Raw genomic sequence first — 26263 nt, 5'->3', positions numbered from 1 at the left:
GATAGAAACTTCAGAAATGCACTCGTCCACCAATAGGAAACTCAGATCTCGAACTTGGCAAGACTGATATTTTGCTGTTACTCAAAAAATTTGGTCCATCAGAGTCCTGGCATCAATTCGGCCTCCTAGTAGTCATAAACAAACAAATGAAACTCTGTCTCTGAACCTTCCCGAGTCTGATTCGAACCTCCTCCAAATCAATTTGAGAGGAGTGATCTCTGCTACAGGAAATAGAAGCAATTATAATGGAATCAGTCTCTGCCACTTGGCCTGCAGTGATCATAAGAAACTTGGTCTTCAAAGATATAAGATTCGGCCCTCTGAGATCAGCTTCAAACAACAGTGCAACTCTGGTGTATTTAAATAGCAATACACCCTTTTAATATCAGACTCGTTCTCCTGAAGTGACTGATCCAATTCAGCCTTCCTTCTAAGACAGTCTCAGCCCTCTAATGGAGATGAACTCAACTCCCTCAATGGTACAGGAATAACCCAGCTCACCTATAAGAAAATAGATGTGTTCATCCTATCAAGGAAAGGGGATTCAGCCTCCAAATAGCCTCAAACTCCTGAAGCACAATTTGGCCTCCAGTGGCTGAAGACAGACTACAGATCAGTGTAATTCGGCCTCCAATTTGTGTACTCAACCTTAAGAGATACTCAAGTTGGCCCTTAAGAATATCACAAACTCGGCTCCTTCAAATATGCATTTCAACCCTCTTTGATGATGATCTTGGCCTCTGTAGAAGGAACTTGGCCTGCAAGAAATCCAATACAAACTCGGCGTCAAAGATTGAACAATTTGGCCTGACAAGGGTTGATCTCATCCTCTTGGGAAAATGAAGAAACTTGGCCCAAACTTTTGTATAGTGCCAATGATTCAGCCCTCACTGATAGATGAATTTAGCCCTGTTACAAAGATGGATTACTCTGGGAAAATGCAGTCAGCTGAAGTAACTCGACCTGCTGAGGGAAATTAGCCTTTGACAAATGGATATCATGTTCCAATGTACCTGCAACAAAATTAAATGATAGATCTGAACTATTCATGCAATTCCAACTAGCATTGCAATAGTGACCACCAAAATTGGATGGGTACTAGCTAGGGTGGCAATGCAGTCCACTGAAACTAGCATCAGGGTCTCGCTTGAAACCCTCTAGTTGAAACTCACTTGAGCTCCAATCCATTCACAATGAAAAATTTGAATGATGAGCAATAGCTTCCTCTTCCCTTTCTATAAGACTGTTGAATCTTCTCCATCCTTCTAGAATTCTCCATTTTTTATTATTTAATTGATGAGCCACTTTTTTTTCTCTAAGTGACTATTTGCCACTTTTTATTAATAATTATTTGACCCTTTTTATTAATAATAATAATGTCAAGTTTGGGAAAAACTTCTTAGCTCCCTTAGCAATTTCCCCTCTTGCTAGCCTAAGGGAGACAGTTAGGCCAGCGGAAATTGATGTCTTTGTGCTCAAGAAGGAGGGGACATTACACTGTTACAGTCCTCCGCACCCAAAATTGCTGGTCCTCAAACACTTTGAGCCCTGGATGCTGCAATATCTTCTCTCCTTCCCATGTTGCATCATAAGAAGTCAGATCCTTCCACCGCACAAGATACTCCCTGATAGTCCTGCTCCTCAACCTCCTCTCTCTCACCTCCAAAATATCCTCTGGAATCAACACTAGATGCCCTTCCTCATCCAAGGGAGGAAACTCAGATGAAGGAACAACCTGCGGCCTTATTGCCTTCTCCAAGCAAGACACATGAAAGACATTATGTATCTTGCTTCCCTCTGGAAGCTCCAATTCATAAGATACTTTTCCCACTCTCCTGGTGATCCTGTAAGGTTTGTAGAACTGTGGCTTCAACTTCTCCGTGCCTCTGTTTAAGGTTGGACTATCTATATGGTTGCAATTATAGATGCACCATATCTCCTACCTCAAAGCTCCTCTCTATCATGTGTCGATCAACATATGACTTTTGTTGATTTTGGACTGTGTGAAGATTTTCCTTGAGTGCCTTGAGAATATCTTGGCATTCTTGGATCCAATCTTTTGCCAATGGGGCTCGGTTGTCTCCTGTTAATTTTAGGTATGTTCTATGCTTGGAGCAATTTATTTCAATTTTCATAGTTAGCTCAATACCTTTTCCAGATTAGCAATCACATCAGCATTAAAGTAAATTGCAGATAGAACATAAACATAGATCGCAGAAGACAAGCCAAGACAAGAGGACACAAGATGTGGCGCTAGCCAAGGACAAACCCCAATGTAGGGAAACCCTTGATCAATTCTTCTTACATGTTCTTCAATAGTTCAGCATAGAGAGAGAGAGAGAGTACATATACAACAGAAGTCAACACATTGACTTATCTAAATAAGAGCATAGATCATCTCTAAGTAGATGATACATGAGGTAGCTGAACTCAGTTGAAGACATGCTGCTTCAACTGATTCTCCAAGGTGACTCCATCACCTATCATTGTGTTGCACCTCGTCATCACGCTCCACCTCACTGTGCTGCAACATTTTGCACCCATCATCACTATGCTGGACCTCATTACCCTACTGCACACATCATACTGCTGCACCTTCCTTACTGCAACCTCTTGCTGTACCTTATCATCTTGCTACACTCACCAGTGCTGCCTCATATTGTACCTCACTGTACTGCATCATGTACAATTGTTGTCCTATGTGCCATCGCTGCACCATGCTGCCACACTGCTGTCCCATGTGCTTGCAGCATCATGCTTGCCATCATGTGCTTTCGGCACCTTGCGGAATGTGCTTGCAGCACCATGCTTGCCACCATGTGCTTGCTGTACATTGCTTACCGTACTGTTGTCTCAATTGGCTATTGCTGCACCATGTCATGCTGCTGTCCCATTTGTTAGCATGTCATTGCTGCTGTCCCAATTGTTGCAACATGTTTCCACAGCTGTCCCATGTGCCATAGCTGCACCAGGCTAGCCATTGCTGTCCCATGTGGCATACAGCTGTCCCACTGTTAGTGACATTGCCATTCCATGTTTGGCATACTGCTGTCTCATTTGTAGCCTTGCTGCACTATGTCATTGATTGCTGTCCTATTGTTAGTCATGGCTGCTCCTATGATTGCTTGCTGTCCCATTGTCCTACAGCAACCCAACAATCATGCCCAAAACATACCTTGAACATGGCTGCCTCCTCATGCTGTTGTTCTGGGCATATGGCAGCCCCTAACACTTCCATGCTGACCTGTTTAGGAGTGACTAGGCCTGTGGCCTGCCACAGACCTTAGCTGCACACACACCAAGCACCTAAGATGCATGCTACAGCTCACTGTTCTGAGGTCTGTTTGGTTGCAGCAAACTAGGCCTGGTTAGGGCACACAACAGTCCTTAACCAGCCTTCTTTTTGTGCCCAAAAACACTCCCAAGAGATGCGGTTGTCCTTCTTTGAGGGGCCGAGGGTGGCTGCTTCAATTCTGGGTTGCCCTAGCCCTTGTCTACCCTTCGGCCTGCCTGTAATTTACTGCGGCACCCTACAGCAAGACTGTGTAGGGTTGTGGTTGCCTTTCCATGGATCTGCACCCCTCCAAAGTGCCCTCAAAACTGTCCTATGGTTGCGGCTCTTCCAGCAAGGGAACTCAGCCCCTTCTCCAACACTTCGGACCCCTGAAATAGACCCAAAACAGTCCTCCTTTTACAAGGATTTATCCTCCTTCAACGAGCTCTCTTCCTCCACAAATGGATGCATAGAACTGTCATAGGCTAGGGCTTGCTAGGACTGCGGCTAGGGCTGCTAAGACCTCCTCCATAGCTGCATAGATCCTCCTTAGGACTGCGTTAAGGCATCCTCCTTAGGACTGTGTTAGGGCTTGTAGAGATTGCATCTAGGGATTCATACTAGGGCTCCTTTACCTTCTGCATTTTACGGCTTCCTCTCTTAGATTTCTCTCCCACTAAAACCTAGAACAAGTGGAGAGAAATCAAGAGTGAAGTGTGTGTGAAATGACTCTCAAGTCATCTCCCTTTATACTAAAACGTTGAGCACATGTGGGGGTTATTTGGTTGCTAGCCGACCTTGATGAATTGTCCCATAACACAAATAAATTCATATCTCCATGAATACTTATCGGAATCGGATGATCTTTAGATCAATCCTACACCTCTCGACGAGAGGGATCCAAGAAAAATATCAGCTGTCATAAATAGGATGACCCACATGGAGTTTGGCCCTAGTTGCCAATTTTAACATCTCCAAATACCATATCTACAAATGATAGAGCATCATAGCCATATAATACTTTGAATGGTGACATCCCGATCGACATATGACACATGGTGTTGTAGCAATACTCTCCTAGATGCAACCACTTCACCAAAGCTCTTTGTTGCCCTATTACATATTTTCTCAAGTACCCTTCTAACCATTTGTTCATTGTCTCTATCTACCCATATGTCCAAGGATGATAACTCGTGCTAGGAGTAATCTCGATACCCACCAATCTTAACAGCTCCTGCCAAAATGCTCCCATAGATATATTGTCCCTGTCGTTGACTATAGTCTTCGACAGACCGTGTAAAAACCTCCTGGAAAAATAACTCATCTACCTGAGATGTTGAGATCATGCAACGGATCGCAAAGAAATGTCCATACTTGGTCAGTCAATCCACCACCACATAAATGCAATCCTTGCACTGATGACAACCCCATGACGAATTCCATAGAAATACTCTCCCACTTTTTCTTTGGAACAGGAAGTGGCTACAGCAAGCCTGCTAGAAGTGCATGCTCCTTATTTTGCTGACATATGCAGCACTCACAGACATACTTCAGAACATCCTCCTTGAGACCCTTCCAAGAGAATCTCTCCCTAATTGCCCTATAAGTCTTAAGATACCCTGGATGCCTTGCTAATGGGGAATCATGCGCATCCTATATGATCCTCTTCTTAAGCTGTGATTATGGCACCAACTAGATTCGATCCTTATAATAGATAGTCATGGACCACACTGTACCTACTATCCTATAATTTCCCATCCAGAATCTCGCATGCCATCTTATTTTTCGAATACTCCAGTAATAGATGGGACTTCCAATCCAATGAAATGTCCATGAAAGAGAATGTCACAGGTCTCCTAGACAAAGCATCGGCGACCACAATACTCTTCCCCTTGACATAATCAATGTCAAAATCATAACCTTGAATTTTGCTCACCCATTTATGTTGTCAATCATTCAATTCCTTCTAGTCTGGGAAGAATTTGTGGCTATTATGATCGGTTTTTACTTTAAACTGATTTCCATCCAAGTATGGCCTAAACTTGCCCAATGAATGCATGATGGTGAGCATCACTTTGTCAGATATGGAGTACCGACGCTTGTAGTCCCTAAGCTTCCTTCTCCCAAAAGCAAGTGTGACTATTCTACATCAACACTGCTCCAATACCTTCACCTGAGGCATCACACTCCAAAACAAATGGCTGAGAGAAATTAGTTAATGCTAAAACAGGACAAGTACTCATTACCTCGTTAAGTCATAAAAATCCTTCTTTGTTGCGTCCCCCTAAGCAAAGGGCTCTTCCTTGGTCAAGTCTATAAGTGGTGCTGCCAACTAAGAGAGCCCCTTGACAAGTTGCCTATAGTATGTGCAAATTCCCAAGAATCCTCTCAACATTGTCATGTTCTTGGAAGTTGGTCATTTTATGATGGCTCGTATCTTCTCCTGATGCACTTGTACTCCGTCTCCCCCAATCACATGCCCCAAATAAAGCATCTCGGTCAATCCAAACTTGCACTTGGACAGCTTCGCATAAAATTGTTGCTCCTCCAAGATCCTCAATACCTCCTCTAAGTGTTGCAAATGTTCCTCCCATGTCCTATTGTACACCAAAATGTCATCAAAGAAGACCAACACAAACTTGCGCAATTGCTTGCTAAAAACATGATTCAAGTAGGAGTCAAGACTAAAAGGTAGCAGGGACGTTGGTTAGCCCAAAGGACATAACTAGAAACTCATAATGGTCGTAGTGATATCTAAAAGCAATTTTAGGAATGTCCTACTCTCTGACTCTGATCTGGTGGTAGCCCAAACGGATATCAATCTTGGAAAAGTTCTTGGCCCCTTTCAACAAGGAGTCCATATCATTAGTAATGATTTAAAAATAAAACAAAGTCAAGATACTTATCTTTTGAGAACTTGCCAATGTTGGAAAATACAACTGGTTTCAGTCTTCATAATTGTCATTGGACTCATGTCAATACGTATATCTTATGTTATAAGAAAAAGAACAAAGAAAAATTTTATTTTTTAGCATGGTTTCATGCTCCACTTTGATGGTCATACAGATCAAGCATGTTCTTCATGCTTCTAGGGTTTGTCATGTCAAAAGAATGTTTTCTTGAGTAAAAATCATTTGTATAAGACCCTAATGGGCAAGTTGTAACATGAAATAGATGTTAATTATGACTCTAGAAAGTCCTTTAAGCCTCCTAGCACAAGTCGTTCCTACCAGCAAGAAGTTGGCCTAAAGAAGGGTATATTTGACCTCATGGAAAGCCTATAATAGAAGCATATCCGACTTAATTTAGCACCCATTCGAGCGTCTCAAGAAAGAAGTTCAATCTGAAGCTGGGAACATCAAGGAAGCTAGAGCGAAGGCCAAGGAAGCAAGGAGAAACAAAGAAGAAGAAAGTAAGTTTGTTTTTGGGCTTTATTCTCTCATAAGTGAGAAGGAACTGTGAAAATCTGGTGACCCAAATCCCTACTGCAGCAATCTGATGTTATTTCTCCTACTTGCTAACTCTCTTACAAGCTATTTATAGTATTACACAGTAAACATCGAAATTAATACAGCTGCAGCCTTAACAACATAAATAATATGCGGAAACAAAAACTGAGCAAGAAGAAATAACACACACACAAGTGACATCATTGTTTTTGGACAAATGTCCCCGGAAAAACCCAATGCAGGAAAATCGGTGCAGTAATTGAGGGTTTGTATTATTATACAATAGTTTCTTAATACAATCTTTGGATGCCTGACTGGCTATCTGATACAGAGAATCTCACTGGCAGAGAATGAGTGAGAAATACCTCACACTATCACTGGACATCCGAAACTAACCCAGCCACTGAATGGCTAGCCCCATGCTGCCTCTACGCAATCAATGTGTTGCGTCACTCCTTTTGGCTGATCGATTTGTTGGCTGGATGCTCAATCCTTTGGCCCTCCGGTCTCACACCCTGGATCCTGAGACTAGATATGATCTGCTCCTTAGCAAACCCACGAATCTCCTCAAGGCCTTTGCGCTGCCTCTACATGGCTTATGTGTCGAGCATGGCTCTACGCTGCCTCTTCTGGATCTCTCTTTGCCTTCTCTGCAATGTATCCCCAGATCAGGAAACTCTCCAACCGAAAAACTATCCCTACCCCTCACTACAAGAAATATCCTCTATGACTTCTCTGGCAATTGTTGCACTGCTCTCTTGAGAAAATCGATCTCTGATCTCTCACTCGATGTGTCTTCCAAATGCCCATCAAGCCTCTTCTTAAAATCCTCTCGGTGATCAATCAGCGTCCCAAATTAGATTATAATCAATGGCTCAAATCATTTTGGCTTGAGCCTCGTCTTCTTCTGGAAGTTTCACCCCCAATTTAATTAATACCCTTTAATTATTTTAATTTCCTAAGTTTAGACTTAGGCATCTGTTAAAAAAAATTAATTATTTTAATAAAATTGTCTCTGGGTGGAATTTCCCAAAACGATTTCTGGGTATTTTGGAATACATGTGTCCTAACCTCCCTGCAAATTTTGAGGCTTAGATCACATCCAATGCTACCAGAAATCAATAGGAACTAGGGTTTCTACAGCAACTACAGGGCCAAAGATTGCAAGTCAAAGTTGTAGGTCGAAGTTGGGGGCCGAAGTTGAAGCTGGACGCTGGTTGAAGCAAGATTGACTCTTGTTGACTTGGTTAATTTTTTACCTAATTGGAAGGGCTTCTTGAAGGGCTCACTTGGTGCTTGGACGAGAACTTGGTCTAGGGTTTTGGGTCTTGGTTTTCTCATTTGAAACAGATTCTATAAGAAGGGAAGAGATTATTTCTGGGTTTCCCCTTGGAGGGGTTTTTCCTTGGCTTGGAGCCTAATACTTGTGTCCATTGTCTTTATTGTTTTTGCTCGTGATAATTTTTTGATGAAAAGATCTAATAAAGAAACACAAGATAATAAAGTTCACAAGCAATTATTAAGGTTGAGGAAAAATTGAATTAACAGTTTCCCTACTGCATTCTCCAACAGCCAATTCCCTCTTAATCTTTAGCCTTCTTGCATTTGACCTGCAAACAACCTCATCATCAAGATGTCAAAGCTTCTAGGAGCAAGGGCGGGTCTTCTTTTTAAAGAGAAGCAATCAATCCATAAGCTCTGGGCTTTCATTTCTAACCCCTTTTGTCTTGATAAGGTTTGCAATCTAATTCAAACCCTAATAATTCTTTTAGTCTAGGGTTTACAAACCCTAGATATGAAACATTCATCCTTGCATTCCTTTCCAACTTCATTATTTGATTTCAATATCAACATTAAGAATGATCAAACTTAGAGTTTAGCCCACAAACCCTAGGATTCCCTAGCTAGGGTTTACAAATCCAAAACATTTCACTCTTTCAAACCCTAGATTTTTGCAATCTCAACAAATTTCAGATATGTCATCAATAATTCAATCAAATTTTGAAGATGATCTTCATCCTCTTATCATGTCTTGTCATTCTTGCATTTGATTCCAATGTCCAAAGCTACATGCATGCAATAATCTTCAAATCAAGAAATTATTTTATCACAATGTTATAGTAACAGCGATATTAGTTCATGCAATGAATTCCATCATTCAAGTCTAGGGCTTATACTCCAATATCCATGCCAATACTTCGTTATATTAAGAAATACACTAGTCTCCAAAGCATGAAGACAAACAAGCAACAACTATAAATTTAGCATACCCTTTTGCTCAATAGAAGCTATTTTGAAGACTTGCAACTTGATCGTCTTTTACAAAGTCACCCATCATTGTTGACTTATAAGGTACATGGCAAGGCCTTTCACAGCATACTCTAATTTTAGGCCTTCAAACTTTTGTGAAAAGCTTTATTTCAATGCAACTTCTCGGGAGCTCTAACATCTTTATTATATATGATTTGCTTAGCGGGAGTTGAAACCTCAACTTCATTGTCCTAGGGTTTTGTCCACAAACCCTAGGTCCATACTTGTTCAAATTTTGATGCTAGCTAGGGTTCACAAACCCTAGATTTTTCAATTAGGAAATCCTTCATTCAAAGCAACATTCAAATCTTGAATCCTTCAAAATCAATGGCCTTGCTTATTTGCTATTACAATTCATATGACTTCTATTTGATTCTTTAAGAGCTTTTGATTAGCAAAATACAAATATGTGGTTCCAAAAGTAACGCAACATTGTTGAGGTATTCAAATCATTCTTCATATGTCTCAGAGTTTCACATTTCAAGCTTCACTTTAGAAAAACAACAAAAGTTAATAATACATACCAGAATAGTCAGGTCGTCTTCTTTTGTAATGAATGTCGTCATTCTTCTATGTATAGAACAGAGCAACAAAGACTCAAAATTGAATTGCTATCATTATTAATTTGGACTTGTTTAGTGCTTCAGTAACTTGCATATTCATAGAGATAATCTCATTCACATATTCATAGAGATTGTTCCTTAGTAGCTTGATGCTCAGACTTGGTCTTCCTTCAGTGTAATTTGTCCTTCTTTTATAGAAGAGAATCTTCTTCAAGTAGTATCGGTACACCTCCACTAACTTGAGGCACAAAGAAGAGCTCAGAGGCATGATCTTAGACTTCTTAGCCTTCAGATGTCATCATATGCTTATGCACAGAAAACGCTGATTTCAAATAGACCTTAACCGTGTTACATTTCCTCATAGATAAAAAGATTCGGACTCACGACACCTTCCACAGAGGCTCTCACTCCCATGCTTGGTCTTGACATAATTTTTGGATTGATATAACAATATCATCACAAAGAGTTAGGATCACTTACCTCAGAAAGTTCAGATCATAGCAGAAAGTCAGATACCACATGGAGCTCAGGTGCCTTCTCAGATTTTGCTTCATAAAGGTAAATCACAATTCATAATTCAGACTTCATTGGGCCCAGAATTTTGGTCATATCTCAGTCTAATAAACTTTGCATGATCCTATAGATGTATGATCTCATATTTGCAAATATAAACTAAGTGCCACATGACAGATATAGGTAGCTCGCATGACAAAGTATGAATATTACAGAGAGGCTCATAACATCACAAAGATGGGCTTTAATCATAGACTTATATGCCACAAAACTCGCATATTTCCTTAGTAACTAGACGTATAGGCATGATCTTAGACTTGTTAGCCTTCAAATGTCATCATATGCTTATGGACAGAAAACGTTGATTTCAAACAGACCTTAATCGTGTTACATTTCCTCATAGATAAAAAGATTCGGACTCACGAGACCTTCCACAAAGGCTCTCACTCCCATGCTTGGTCTTGACATAATTTTTGGATTGATATAACAATATCATCACAAAGGGTTAGAATCACTTACCTCATAAAGTTCAGATCATAGCGAAAAGTCGGATACCACAAGGAGCTCAGGTGCCTTCTCAGATTTTGCTTCATAAAGGTAAATCACAATTCATAATTCGGACATCATTAGGCCTAGAATTTTGGTCACGTCTCAGTCTAATAAACTTCGCGTGATCCTATAGATGTACGATCTCATATTTGCAAATATAAACTAAGTGCCACATGATAGATATAGGTAGCTGACATGACAAAGTATGAATATTACAAAGAGACTCATAACATCACAAAGATGGGCTTTAATCATAGACTTATATGCCACAGAATTCGGCTCACTTGATGCCACAAAACTCGCCTATTTTCACAAAGAAACTTTGACACAAAACTCGCATATTTCCTCAGTAACTAGATGCATAATAGAGATAATAATATGCCATAGTAGGTTTTGAATGCCACTTTGGTAACTCGCATTAAGAAGTCACAAAGCTCGCATAAGGGTTGCCAGACGTGATCTAACCTCCATTAAATCACTATACATTAGGCCTTCTTCCTTGTAATCGTTCAACGCAGAACAGAGGGATCTCTATAACACTTCTTACCTTCTTTCCAAGCTTCTTGAAGAGCTTGGCCTTACACAGAGAAATTTGACTGGACAACTGAGGTACCTATACTCCAATGTTGCCAGCCCCTTTTACCAACCACCCTGAGGCCTCAAATTGCCTGTAGTAGATGAATTAGAGCTTTAGCCCTCACAAAGACAAAACTTAGTTAGGGCTCCAGCCCCTCATCCATGGATAGAATAGTCACTCAAAGACCCTCGTTCAGCCCTTCCTTCAATTCGATCTGCTCAAAAATGCACAGAACATTCAGACATCTTCTAGAGACTTTCTCTTGCTTCAAAATTTCTCCAACTCGGCTCTTCTCGGAGCTTTCAAGGATTCGGCCCTCCTTCTTAAATAAAGATAATTCGGCCTAAATCACAGACCTGTCCAGACCTTTGCTTTCCTTTCAGAGTTATAGCCAAGGACTTCAAACTGCTCTTTGATCTTCCATAGCTCTGATACCATGTTAAATTTTCTAGGCCACAAGCTAGAATAATTTTTCTTCATTATGATAACTACATCTAATGATCTATTAGAATCAATTACATTTATAATATCAATAACCAGTTATACAGAAGCAAAACTCAACCAATAAACACGAAAGAGCAGTAAAATAGCCATGAGACTATGGGGTAAGAGACACGGAAATTAGGCCTGAGGCCAAGGCAAAACCCACAAGGGGAAAACCCAGAAAAGTCTTTCCTTATGAGAGAGAGAGAGAGAGAGTTCAATTCATCAACACATCAAAAACAACCATATCAAGATACTAGCCAAACCAGTAACCAAGAAATAGATGAAGTGCCAAGCCCTCCTCCTAACACTTTTGGCCCCCTTCTCTCTTCCTTTCTTCATTGGAACAAAGTTCATGATAAGATAGATCGATGTCCAAATGAGAAGAGGCGGTCTCCTTTATATAGATTTCAAAGTGGGTCAAATGGGTGCCTCCAAGGGGCCCAACCGACTTAAAATAATATGAGCCTGACTTGAACAATTTAGGAGGAAAATTTTAAAATTAAAATTTTCTATTTCTTCATGATGAAAATACTAACCATGGATACCATATTTACAACACTACTTTGGGGGGATTAGTGTGCATGCCTCTTAACACCACCTTTTTTCCATCTTGCATAAACTCCATCTCCATCTGCTTGTAGTTTGTGGTGTAATGACCTATAGAGATGGGCCACTAGACTCCCAGCACTACATTAATGTCATGAACATATGTTATAAAGAAGTCATCCATAACGGTGTAGTTCCCCATCATCAAGCTCATCTTGGGGATCATCTTGGTGCACTGCATAAACTTGTTTTCCGAGAAGGCAATCGAAAACCCCTCGAACTCTGTAGTGGTTGTATAGCCAGCATCTATAAAATTGTGGGTGGCCCCACCATCAACTAGTCCCTCAAATCCTAAGTGTAAGATATTGAGGAATCCCAGTGAGTGTAGCAATGACGCCACTCCCATCTCCCTCTTGGGATTGCTCGCCTTCCATCTCTTGAAACTCCTCCAATGATTGCTCCTGCTCATCCTCCTCGTCCTCACTATCAAAGAACACCTCAATATAGTGGGCCTTCCCCTCTGTTGTGCATAGGTGGCCTAGTGCCCATGGTTCTTGACAGGTGAAGCATAACTTTCTCCTCCTAAGATCTCTCCTGGTCTCCTCATCCAACTGGTTCCTCCCGATCTACTCCCTTTGAGGAGGTCTAATGTCTTTCCTTTCAGCAGAAAGGTTGGTTTAGTAGGCACCTTAGTCTTAGGGATTGCATCCAGCAAATATTTTGTTTTATTAACTCCATCTTGCAAAGAAGCGAGCCTATAAGATCTCACCAACACCTATAGAGGCTCAGCCAACCCCTCGACAAATAATATGATTCGCCTGGCATCTGACAAATCGGGTACCATCACGGACAGCCTCAAGAATTTTGATATATAGTTCTCTAGGTTGCTTGACTGCCTAAGTTGTGTTGATTCCCGGAAATATATCTCATGATCTTTCCAGTCAAATTGCTCTATCACCTTATGTGTGAAGTCCTCATAAGAGGTAATGTTTGCATGCCCCAAGGTAGATAATCCATGGTACCACCAATCATGTGCTTCTTCCTCCAGGGGTAGAGTGGCTAGTCTAATAGCATTGCCTCTATCATGTAGTTTAATTGGAAATAGTGTCAAGTTTTTGGATCGACACCCTTGTTGTGCATCTAGTAGAGCCATCAAAATTTGGGAGGGTCAACTTCCCAATAGTGCACTACAATTTGGGGCCTTTTGTGGGTGCTCCACTAGAACCTTTATTTTCATTGCCACTCTTTAGATGACAAAAGTCTTTGAAAGTTATTGCAGCCTGGAAATCATCCCCCATTGACTGATACTCCTGAAAATAATCTCACAATGGCATGTCTTCTTGCTCTACCGGTTCCACTGTACTAGCAAGCAGAAACTTGGGCTTAGTAAGGCGAGGTACCCCACTTAGATACAAGGGTGGCTCTGAGGATTTGTCATAGCAACATTCTGGGATGTCCCTATCCCTTCACCAATATTTGATTCTCTATTGCTGCTTCTATTACAATTCTGCTACCTCATTTCTTCCACTATCTCTTTTTGACCTTTTTTCAAATCACTTAGAACCCTAAGGAGGCTCTGGAATTCTGCCTCCCCTCTATCTCGCACCCCCATGTGTTTGGTACTATTGTCTTCCTCTCTATGCTTGGAAGATTCTTGTTCTGGCCCAATCTGCAATTCTCTTTCCTTATTCCTATATCTCGGCCTCCTATATGTCACATTTTGCTTGTCTTCAGGGGTTATATGCACTGAGGCCAAGACCATGTTCTGATACCACTGTAATGCACCAAAGTTAGAAATGCTAATGCAAACCCAATAAAAAAAGAAGAAGAAGAAAGAAATTAAAAAAAAAAAAAAAAACTTTGAGAACTTTTGACAAACAGTTAATAGACAAATGGTTCGCCAAACACTTGGCAAGCACAATAATGAAAACCTTCAACGAAGAACATGAGAGGCAAATTTATGCCTATTAGCTGAAATAGGAGAATTTACAATGCAAAACCTGGGACCAACTCTAATAATTGATTGGACCAAATCAGTCTTACTAAGATATTGATAGAAACTTCAGAAATGCAATTGTCACCAATTAGAAACTTGGTCTGGCACACAGGAAAGATCTTGAACTTGACAAGACTGATATTTTGCTCTTACTCAGAAAATTCGGTCCATCAGAATCTTGGCATCAATTCAGCCTCCTAGTGGTCATAAACAAACAAATGAAACTATGTCTCCGAACCTTCCCAAGTCTGATTCGAACCTCCTCCAAATCAATCTGAGAGTAGTGATCTCTACTACAGGAGATAGAAGCAATTATAATGGAGTCAATCTCTGCTACTCGACCTCCAGTGATCACAAGAAACTCAGTCTTCAAAGATATAAGATTCAGCCCTCTGAGATCAGCTTCAAACAACAATGCCACTCTGGTAATCAATACCAATACACCCTTTTAATATCAGACACGTTCCCCTGAAGTGATTTATCCAATTCGTCCCTCCTTCTAAGATGGTCTCAGCCCTCTAATGGAGATGAACTCAGCTCCCTCAATGGTACAAGAATAACCCAGCTCGACCTCTAAGAAAATAGATGTATTCGGCCTATCAAGGAAAGGGCATTCGGCCTTCAAATAGCCTCAAACTCCTAAAGCACAATTCGGCCTCCAGTGGCTAAAGACAGACTCAAAAATACTCTGAGAGATCAGGGTAGTTCAGCCTCCAATTTTAGTGTACTCAGCCTCAAGAGATACCCAATGCGACCCTTAAGAATATCACAAACTCAGCTCCTTCAAATATGCTATTCAGCCTTCTTTGATGATAACAGATCTTGGCCTCTGTAGAAGGAACTCAGTCTGCAAGAAATCCAATACAAACTCAGCCTCAAAGATTGAACAATTCGACCTGCCAAGGGTTAATCTCATCCTCTTGGGAAAATGAAGAAACTTGGCTCAATAACTTCTGTATAATGCCAACAATTCAGCCCTCACTAATAGATGAATTCAGCCCTGTTACAAAGATGGATTACTCTGGCAAAATGCAATCAACTGAAGTAACTCGACCTGCTGAGGGAAATTAGCCTTTGACAAATGGATATCACATTCCAATGTACCTGCAACAAAATTAAATCATAGATCTGAACAAATCATGCAATTCCAACTAGGGTGGCAATAGTGTCCACTGAAACTGGATGGGTACTAGCTAGGGTGGCAACGATGTCTGCCAAACGATGTGGGCTTCATTAAACATTGTTCCTGCCATTCCTTGCATTGTTTTATTCTTTCTTTCAGCAACTTCGTTTTGCTATGGTGTTCTAGCAACAGAAAGTTGTATTTTAATCCCATGATTCTAACAAAAACTGTTAAATCCATTAGAAGTAACTCAACTCCTTTATCAGATCTCAGTCATTTGATTTTTAGATCAATTTCATTTTCAGCTAAAGCCTTGAAGGTTTTGAATCTCTCAAAACCTCAATTTTTTCTCTAAGGAAAGTAACCCATGTCATTCTTGTATAATCATTAATGAACAACATAAAATACCTTTCAACTTTTAGTGTTTGTGTCGTGGTTGCTTCACAGAGATCTGTATCGATGAGTTCTAGCGGTTTAGATGTAGAGTTTTCTTTTGTTTTGAAGAAGACCCTTGTTTGATTTCCATGTCAGCATTCCTTACAGAGGGCATTATCTGGTTTTGATATATTTGGCATGTCTTTCAAGGCCTGTGTTTTGCTGATCTTTATTAGATTGTCAAAGCTTAGGTGTCCCATTCTTTTGTGCCATAACCATCTCTCATCTATCTTTCCCATACAACATTTTTCTCCCTTTGCTCCATCAAGAATGTACACATCGCTTGAAGTTCTATTAGTCGTTGCTACTAGTTTTTCCATATTTACAATTCTGATTTCACATTCTTTGTAATGGAGTGTGAGATCATATCCAAGATCACATGTTTCACAGACACTTAGGAGATTATGTTTTAGTCCTTCCACATATTAAACATTTTGAGCTTTAGTTCTTTCATTGTCTATGTTGACTATGCCTTTTCCAACTATTCTTGCAAATGCATTGTTACCAAGTATTACTTTGCCTCCATCTTCTTCTTTTAATTTAATGAGTTTGTTTTGATCTCTTGTCATGTGTCTTGAACATCCACTATCAATATACCATCTGTTTTTTGGGTTTTGGGCATATAACATAAAATTGCATTCTTCCTGCCTCTCTTGTTTCTTTTTCCAAATGGTTGGATGTTAATTTCTGAAGGTGTGTTCTTCTTTGCTTTGATTTTGAGGCCTGCTTAAACTGCTTCTACATCTCATGCTTTGGGCCCATAGTTGTTGCATTTGTAGCATTCAATGTAATCTAATACGGGAGCAAAAGAATTACTTCTTCTAATACCACTTTCAAACATACTTCTAGGTTTGTTATTTACGTAGTTGTTGATTGGAGCTCTAAGTAATTCTCTCCTTCCATACTCTTTTCTTGCATAAGCTCTACAATAAACTGCTTTATGACCAAAATTATTACATGAATAGCAATATCCATAAAACAAATTTTGGTACCTAGGTGTATATTGTATGTTGAAAGGAATAACTTTGTTGAATCTGCTTTGCCTGCTTTCTTTGACATAGTCATGATCTTGTTGATGCATAGCTGTATTGGTGCATTTCCTATTGTTGAATGATTCTTTTAGCATATTTACACGGCCGTCATCTTCTTCCTTTTTTTATTCCTTTGATTCTCCCTTGACATTTTCTATATTTTCTAGATGACCTGGCCCTATTTTGATGGAGGAGGATTCAAGATTTTGCATCCTTCATATTGTTTTTCAGTACATCAGCAAAGCTAGTAGGCTCTTTGCATTCCTTTATTGATGTTGTTGAGCTTGACTCCCCCTTGGGGTTCTTAGGATTCTCTTCATAACCAAGACCTGTCTTGATTAATGGAGACCTCTGATAGTTGAGGATGTGATCTAACATTTCAATACCTTTTATCAGCCTTAAATTTTGATTCAATATGTTACTTTTTCTAGTTCCTTTCTCAAGGAGACAATTTCTGCTTCCAAGTTCTCACAGCGTTCCTCTTTTTCTTTTAACTGATTTGTCAAAATCTCCTTTATTCTTTTAGTTTCTTCTAGTTCAATTTTTAGGAGAATGATCAAATCTTCATCACATCCTTCATCTTTACATTCTTATAAGTGAAGCTCCAGTTGATTGACCTCTTTCCTTAGTCTTCTTATTTATTCTAGGGCACACACAAGTTCTACCTCAAAATTCACTCCCCTTTCAACTTCTTCTTCAGCATTTTTGAGCGTCAGCCTCACTGTGGCTCTCTTGCCTCTCTGCAAATGCACTCACCAGAAGTAGAATCCTTCCTCCGGCTTCATTGTCCCTGCCCCTCTCTCACTGCTTCGATCTCACTAGCTCTCTCTCCAACAACTGACTGTTGCTACTCTGAAAATCGATCTGCTCATGAAATCGAACTTCTCAAGTGTGTTCTCCAAGTGCCCGTCCACTTCTTCTTATAATCCTCTGTTGGGACTCCAAAGGCCAAGATTAAATCTTAATCAATGGTTAGGATTAACTTGAAGTTGATCCGTGTTAGTTTCTAGAACATTCACACCTTAACTTAATTAATTCTAATTAATTAGTCATATTCCCTAAGTTTAGACTTAGGAATATTTAAAAACTTACTAATAATCTAATTAAGTCATTTCTACGCAGAATTTCCATAAACGATTTCCGGGCTTTGGATATCTCATGTATTCTAGCCCCTCCACAAAATTTCAAGGTTAGAACACATCTGATGCTACAAAAACTAACACTCCCTCTTAGCGAGGAATGTGTTCTAATGTTGTTGCCTCCTATAGCAACACCATGTCTCTGCATCATCTCATGTTACATTGCTGATGTTTGGCTACTGCTGCCCACCAACCACTGCGCAACTCCGATATACGTTGCATTTGTGTTGCTGCTGACACTGCTGAACTGCTGCCAACACTGCATGTGCACTGCAACTCCCTCTCATTTGTTGTTGTTGCAATTGCAACATTTGCAACTGAAAGGCATCCTACACACTGAATTAGTTGTGATTAATATGATGCATCTATCACCCGAGTCTTTGACTACTGCTAGTATCTGTGTTGTCACTAAGGAATCTGCGTTGCTACTGACTTTGCATTGTGCCAACTGCACTGCTGCCAACTCTGCACTGCGCTCCCCAGCATCTGACTGCAACTAGACTCTGCATTTGTCACTCTGGCATCTGACTGCATCTAGACTCTGCATCTGTCCATCTGGCATCTAGCTGCATCTACTGCCACTGATCCATCCTGCTACTGAATACTACGGGCTCTTGTAGCAAGGTACTAATTCAAGAGGTGGACCTCCTCAAGAATCTTGCCCATCTGTAGGGCTCTGGGGCTACAAAACCAAATCACCCCATTTCACTCTTGGGCGTATGTCAGCAAACATGGCGAGGTCCTCCTCCAGCCTGGAGGACAGCCTATCGATCTCTGATGATGCTGCCTGTTAGTCTTGCTTCTCCTCCTTGTCCTTATTCCTGAGAGGGCACTGGGTACTGTAGTGACCAAGCTCACCACATCTGAAGTACTTGACCTTCCACAGGTCCTTCTTCTTTCACTACTCCCCCTGTCCCTGACTAGGACCCTTTGATGTGACGGCCACATTCTCCTCCTCCTACACTTGCTTCGATCCACTACTGCTGCCACTTCAAATCAGCCCACATCTTGTCCCACCTTGGCAAGGTGTCTCTAACCAAGATGCTTTGGACGAACACCTGCCACTCCTCTGAGACACTGTTGAGTGCCAATCGCACTAGCCCCATGGGTTGAGGCGTTGCCCCAACAGCTACAAGTTGATCCCGGATCTCCTATATCTTGGTGAGGAAGGAGTTTATGCTTTCCCCCTTCTGCATCTTAGTGCATCCCAACTTCTCCTCTAAGTACATCTTCCACTGCTCGGAAGTGCCCTGGTACAACGTCGTGAGAGTCTCCCACATCTCTATGGCAGTGCCTTTGCCAGCTATGTGTGAAACAATGTGATCCCGAACACCATCAAGGATCAACCTCTTTGCCCACGCCATCTCCTTTCTGTACTCCTTCAGCTGATCTGCATCCGTGGGGATAGATACCACTGCATCTATGAATGGTTTCAAGCCATATTCATCCAGAAGGAAGGACATCCTTGCCTTCCAGATGACATAGTTGGAAGCACCATCCAACCTGTCCTGATCTCGAAGTCCAGCAGTGGTCATCTCAAACAATGTCGAAAATCTCCTCTTCCCTTCTGCTCAGTTGTTGCTAGGCTATTCGCACTCCCTTCTGGAGTGAGAAACTCTGCTCACAACGACTATTGATCTGCAAGGGAAATCGAACTTCTTGAGACTAGAAGTTCCCTAAGGAAAATTTTCCCTTAGTGTGTGCTCTTCTTCCACTCAACGCTAGTTCTACTCTAGCAAACTGCTGCAAAACTACTACGTCCAGCTAGAGATCTGCTCTGCGAAAAATACTAGTTGCTCCCTCTACCTCTGGAATCCCTTGATCTAGAGAGATCGAATTTTTTGTCCCTCTCAGAAAAATCGATTCTCCTCAAGAAATTCGACCTCTTGGACAATGTGATTGCGTTGCCTCTGGGGTTTCGATCTATTGCCCCTCAATGAATAGCGAAACTCCCTCTTCCTTCGCCGCTAAGCTCTCTGCCTGATCATTTGCACTCTGATACCATGTTAAAATTCGGAAACCTGAATCCAATTGCAGCAACTGGAAATTATTCTCCTAATTGTTAATTAAATTTAAAAAATTTATTTATTGTTTCCTACAGCAAATATTGAATAACTCACACTACAACCTAAACACATAAAACTGTAGAAGAAATAAACGTTGGAAGAAATAGTAGCACACACATAAAATAACAGTTATTTTTGGACCAATGTCCCTAGAAAAACCCAACTTGGGAAAACCGGTGCAGTAGCTGAGGGTTTTATTATTATGCAGTAGTGAAATAATCTGAGTACAACTGGATGTTGAAACTGGCAATCCTACAGAGAAAAACTGGCAAGAAAAATCTAGTGAGGAATTTCCTCACTCCACAAGAAAATCTGGGCTCTGACCTCAGCTCAAATTGAGTCGTCCAAACTGGCTCTGCGCAGCTACTATGTCACCCTAGCACAGTCACTTATGCACTCAGCTCGAACCAGCTTCTCCTCAAGCCGTTTGGTCTGTTGTTGTCTAGGAAAATGTCTCTCCTGGCCTCCAAAACCTCTGCCCAGCTTCTGGCACTGAAACTTGCTTTTCCCCAGCAGATTCGAAATTGCCTCTAGAGGCTACCGCGCTACTACTCTGTGTCAGCCTCACTGTGGCTCACTTGCCTCACCACAAATGCACTCCCCAGAACTGGAATCCTTCCTCTAGCTTCATTGTCCCTGCCCCTCTCTCACTGCTTCGATCTCACTAGCTCTCTCTCCAATAACTAACTGTTGTTACTCTGGAAATCGACCTGCTCATGAAATTGAACTTCTCAAGTGTGTTCTCCAAGTGCCCATCCACTTCTTCTTATAATCCTCTATTGGGACTCCAACGGCCTAGATTAAATCTTAATCGATGGCTAGGATTAACTTGAAGTCTATCTGTGTGAGTATCTAGAACATTCGCACCTCAACTTAATTAATTCTAACTAATTAGTCATATTCCCTAAATTTAGACTTAGGAAATATTTAAAAATTGACTAATAATCTAATTAGGTCATTTCTAGGCGAAATTTCCAAAAATGATTTCAGAGTTTTGGAGATCTCATGTATTCTAGCCTCTCCACAAAATTTCAAGGCTAGAACACATCTGATGCTACAAAAACTAACATGAAAATATCACATTTCTTCAATAGTTGAAACTTTTGGAATGAATCTTGAGAGGAGGGATCTCAGTATTTTGTGAAAAAATTTAGTTTCCTTAATTGTCTCACCAAGACCCCTAATAATATTGACTCTCTCATCTACACGAAGAAAGAATGCTGCAACATTTTCATCTTCATCCATTCTTAGGCTTTCAAAATGTCTTCTATGTGTTTGTAGCTTAGCATTTTTCACTTTGTCATCTCCTTCATAGTTGTTTTGAATCTTGTCCCAAATCACTTTAGCAAATTTGCAATGCATCACTTTGACAAACTATGTATTTGGCAATCCACATAATATGGAATTTTCTCTTTTGCTTTATTTGAATAGAGCACTTTTTCATTCGAATCAGTTGCAAGAGTTGTTGGAACCTTAACCATTTTCAACAGACAACCAGATATCAATACTTAGAGACATGATATAGGTACTCGTCCTTATCTTCCAAAAGGCAAATTTGATCCATCAAATAGTGGAGCTTTGATTGACGAAAATCTTGTGTGACTGGCCATGATCCCTTGTCATCTACCTTCTAGTGGTTAGACTAATTCTTCAAGGAACCTACTCTGATACCAATTGTTGGAATTATGATTATACTAACAAGGGGGGCTTGCCAGTGTCACCTTAGAAAACTTCCGCTTGTGCTTTAGTGGGATTTAAACCACAAGGAAGGCTTCCCTAAGCCACCCATAAGGATACTCTAATACTAGGGGTCAAGGTGATAAGTTTTTGAATGTCTAAAGTTGGACAAAATACTATAAAGGCCAAAGATGACCTAGGTTTTCTCTGTTATGGTTCAAGCACTCTAAACCTAGACCACTAGATGGGCTGCTATAAGTTAAGGTCTGGATGATCTTCAATAATATGGCATTCAGTGTCATATAGCAACCTTATAAAAGGCCTTAAAATGATATTCAACAAGAATGGGTGAAGGCTTTCAAATATAGGTTAGTGTTAGGCTAGGGTAAATTGTTTTATCGTTGTTACATATGCATAAACAACAAATAAAGGTGTGAAGGGCCCTTCAAGAAATATTAGACTATTCCCTATGCTAGATTTTATTTATAGACCATTTATAAAAGCTATGCCTAAAATATGAGCCACCCACATGCAATCAAATCACACTTCTATGCATAAATCAGACCTAGAACCCTAGTGGTTGCCCTAATCACCTACAAGAGCAAAAAAGAGAAAATATTTTATCATATTTTACGGTGATTAACACACTCTTTGACCAGTGCCATATCCTACTATGACTTGGAGTCTTTATGGCACAAATTCAAAGGATATTGATGGAGTAAGGGGGGATGCCTTAGGGCATCCACTTCTAAAACCCTAGCTATTGATATAGGATCTGCACATAAAGAGTTTCTTCATACGCCTTAAAGAGGACAATTTTGTATGCAATATTGAAGTAAAATTTCAGCAATGATAAAGCATTTAGTCATGGAACAATTGAAATCCTACTTTAAACATTAAAGCATGAAAAATATCAAAAATAGACAATAAACTTACAACAATCCTCCATAAAGCCACTTCTTTCAATCCCAGAACAATGTCTCCATGCAAAAATCACATCCTTTAGCAAGTTACATCAATAAAAATCACATTTTGCCCAAAGTAGCGAAGTAAGGCTAGCTTGCACTCTTTTAGAGAGGAATAGAATACAATGTGTGATAATGAGAAATACAAATGAGGGGAGGCACTATTTATTTGAGACTTAGCCCTATTAACAAGTGTAAGTGTTCCCCAAGAAAAAGGTTACAAGCTAACCTCATAGCTCAAAAACATAACAAAAAGCCATAAATGCCCACATGTGGGAGAAAAACTTCCTCGAGGATGACGCATCATCCTCCAAATGAGCTCTAGAAGCTACTGAAAGGTGTGATATGCACTAATGAGTGCTCCATACTCCAAGATGCATATCAAGGATCATATGCAAGCCTCCAAAGTGACTTTATACCAACATGTCATGTCCATTGTACCCAACATCACCCTCAAGGAAGTAAAAGTGGTGACATGGCACTATTTAACTCAAGTGTTTGGGATCCAAGGTGATGTGTAAGCCCTCCCTTGTCATCTCAAGGATGACCATTATCATTTGTGCTCAAAAACAAGTGATGCCCATCAAACAGTGTCAAGACCAACCCGACGCATCCTGGACCCATTTGACACATCATCAATATCTCTGACACCAAGCTCCATGGGCTCAGCGTCTTAGCATCTAGGGGTCCCCTGAGGGATCACACATCATATGGGATCATCAAATAGCCCAACGCTCTACTCTGGATAGGAAACGCTACATCAACAAGGTCAATCTCTCTCTCTCTCTCTCTCTCTCTCTCTCTCTCTCTCTCCAACAAATTACACGACCCCAATTGCTCTGTTGATAAGGTGGGGAAATCACCTCAGAAGCCTTTGTTGCTATGATGAGAACTACTTGACAAAACCCTCTCAAGATCAAGTGAAAATCAACAATCATTAGGTAACAATAACCATGGATGCATCATAGTGGACCATACTTAATGCTAGGGGCACAATAACACTTCACACAAAGATCACCTTCAAATATCTAACTAGACCAAGTCCCATATAAGTCTTCCCTCCTTATGTTAGGGATAGCTACATCAATAACCCTATTAAGTGCTTCCAGCCCCCAAGGGAAAGTGACAAGTCCCAAGTTAGCCCATCAACCATAAGGGTGTGTGTGTAGATGGTGGCAACGTAGTAGGCATGTCTGCAGGATAGAGTGCCACATGCAAGTGACCAGCAAATGGTGGTCCAACATCTCGAGTGTATAGATGTAAGGAGGAAGCAATCATGGAGACATGAGTTACCCCTTTCCTCGGCCTACTTTTTCCACCCCTCTGGTGTGCCTTTTACTTCTTTATCATAATTCTTTGGTTTGGGTGCATAACTCAAGAACTTAAGCTTTCTTTTTGAGATTTAGCTTTTAATACCCCTTGATGAAGTAGTTTATCGCTCATCAAGGTTGGGTCAATAAAAAGGTTCCTTTTAATGGATGGAGCATCATGTGCTCGAGGAACTGGGTGGAGGAACCAAGTGATGGCTAATGAGGGGGGTAGAGCTCATGCTAGGCTTTTTCCCACACAATAATAAAATGTCCCATCCATCTTTTGCATTTTATCTTTTTCTTCTTTCATTGTGGCTTTCTTTTGCTTTTAACTTTCTTTTAGTTGCATCAACTTCTAGGGCAACGTTTTCCGACCCAGACTCAATTATGGGGATGAGAAGGTACCAATCCCCATGACCAATGACCACCAACCCGAAAAATGGAGATGGAATAAAGGGAAGGATGGAAAGTGGTAAGCATGGACTATAACAGAGACGCTACTTCAATTAGAGCCTCCCAAATAGTGTTCTTCCTAAAACCCTAACGCATCAGAGGAGGTCCCACTAGACTGGAGACAAAGATTAATCTCCCAAGTGAAGTGAGGAACAAGAATACAATCAAGATTTGTCAATCATCCAAATCACCCCTTAATTCATATTAGTATGCCAAAAAACATTAAGTAAAAGCACATGATTGCAAAATGGTTAAAGTACATGCTGATGGATGACCCGCCTTCCTTCAAGAAGGAAAGCCACATGGGAGAATGGAATCTAACCAGAGAAAGAGGTGGAGGATTTATGGCATCATGTCATGTGCTAATCAATAGGATTGCTCGTTGGTTGGTTGTCCAAGGAAGAAAAAAATTTCTCCTATGGGTTACCCACTTTTTGGTGGGTAACAATACCAATTGTTAAAAAAACAGAGCAATGAAAAATCAACATACAAATACAATTGCAGAAGCAAAACATATTAACGCAGTAACACAATAATAGAAAAATTACACACATAAACATACCATCCAAATTACACACAAATATGTTCATGACAGACACTTGTCCTTCATTATTCTATTTAGAGAAATGCTCAAAGAATTATAGAAGGGATTGTTAGAACAATATCCTTATTGGCAGAAGGTCAAAATATCTAGGACCTTCATTCTAATCTTCACACAGTCTTTAGTACACCAGGAATCCTAGACTGCCATGTTGGATTGTATAGCTCAGTAGGACTTCCACAATGGGTTGGTGTCTTAGCATGTGGAAGATTGGCTCTATAGATGATAAACTTTGTAAAATGATTTTATAAAGTACCTTTTGTATTTAACGATTAAAAGTGACTTTACTATAAGGTTGAGTCACTCAAGTGATTAACTGATCTCAATGAGAGATTAAGTCACAATCGTTGATCTTAAGATGGCAAGATTTAATCTTGGCCATTGAGATCTTGGGTTAGGGTTTTAGTCATTAATAAGTTATAAAAGGAGATTTGAGGGAGGGGCTAAGCTACCACACATCAGCACTAGCCTCAAGAGGAGGAGTGTGATACTCCAGTGTGTCAAGTCAGGTATGTTGAAGAAAGTGTAACTAGGTTCGGTATTTACAAATGTAATTTTGATCTTTGTACTTGTAAAGAAAAAGAATTATTATTTTTGTCATTTATAAAAATGAGTTTCTTGCTCATTGAATAGGTCAAGCACATAGTTAAGTGCTATAGGAAAGTCAAAGAGTCAATGTCATGTAAAGAAACTCTTCTTGAGCCTATGTTCTATGTATTCGAGTCTATAACAATGTCAAGTAGCCCTCCAAATGACAAGCACAATCCTCTTCGTCATGTCAGCCTGCAAATCGAATTAATAACAGTCATGTCGGCTCAAAATTAGGAGACGCAACTCTTCACTATCATGTCGGCTTATTATAGAGACATAACAACTAAATATACCCATCTAGGCTTTGCGCAAAATAGAGACACAGAAATTCGGACTCTGTGTGATTTTCGTATGGAGACAACCCTGAGATCCGCATTACAGGAGGACTGTCACAGGAAGACTTTCGTATAGCACTTAGGAAGTCTGTTTACAAGGATATCTCTGCAACTTCATAAAGAAGAAACCTTGGCCTACTCTGTCTCGGTAATCACAGTCCCTGTGATCATAGTTTCAACCTCCTCTCATCCTCGGAGACTACTGTCTCGACCTACTTTGAAGCAGCACTACAGTGATGACAATCTCAGCATACACATGATGATGATCTCGGTA

At 40.4% G+C, this 26263-nt stretch overlaps 1 protein-coding gene across 2 annotated transcripts in view; it reads right to left on the bottom strand.

Annotated features, from left to right (window-relative positions):
* Window positions 1-26263, bottom strand: part of LOC149223158 (uncharacterized) — a 159828-nt gene that overhangs the window by 12520 nt on the left and 121045 nt on the right. The gene's annotated exons all lie outside the window — the stretch shown is intronic.

The sequence above is a fragment of the Pinus tabuliformis genome, chromosome Q, assembly GCF_031772625.1.
Source record: "Pinus tabuliformis cultivar Carrire ecotype Pingquan chromosome Q, CPIR1, whole genome shotgun sequence".
NCBI lineage: Eukaryota > Viridiplantae > Streptophyta > Pinopsida > Pinales > Pinaceae > Pinus > Pinus tabuliformis.
The sequence above is the reverse complement of the archived record's forward strand: the minus strand, read 5'-3'. Positions and strand labels throughout refer to the sequence as shown.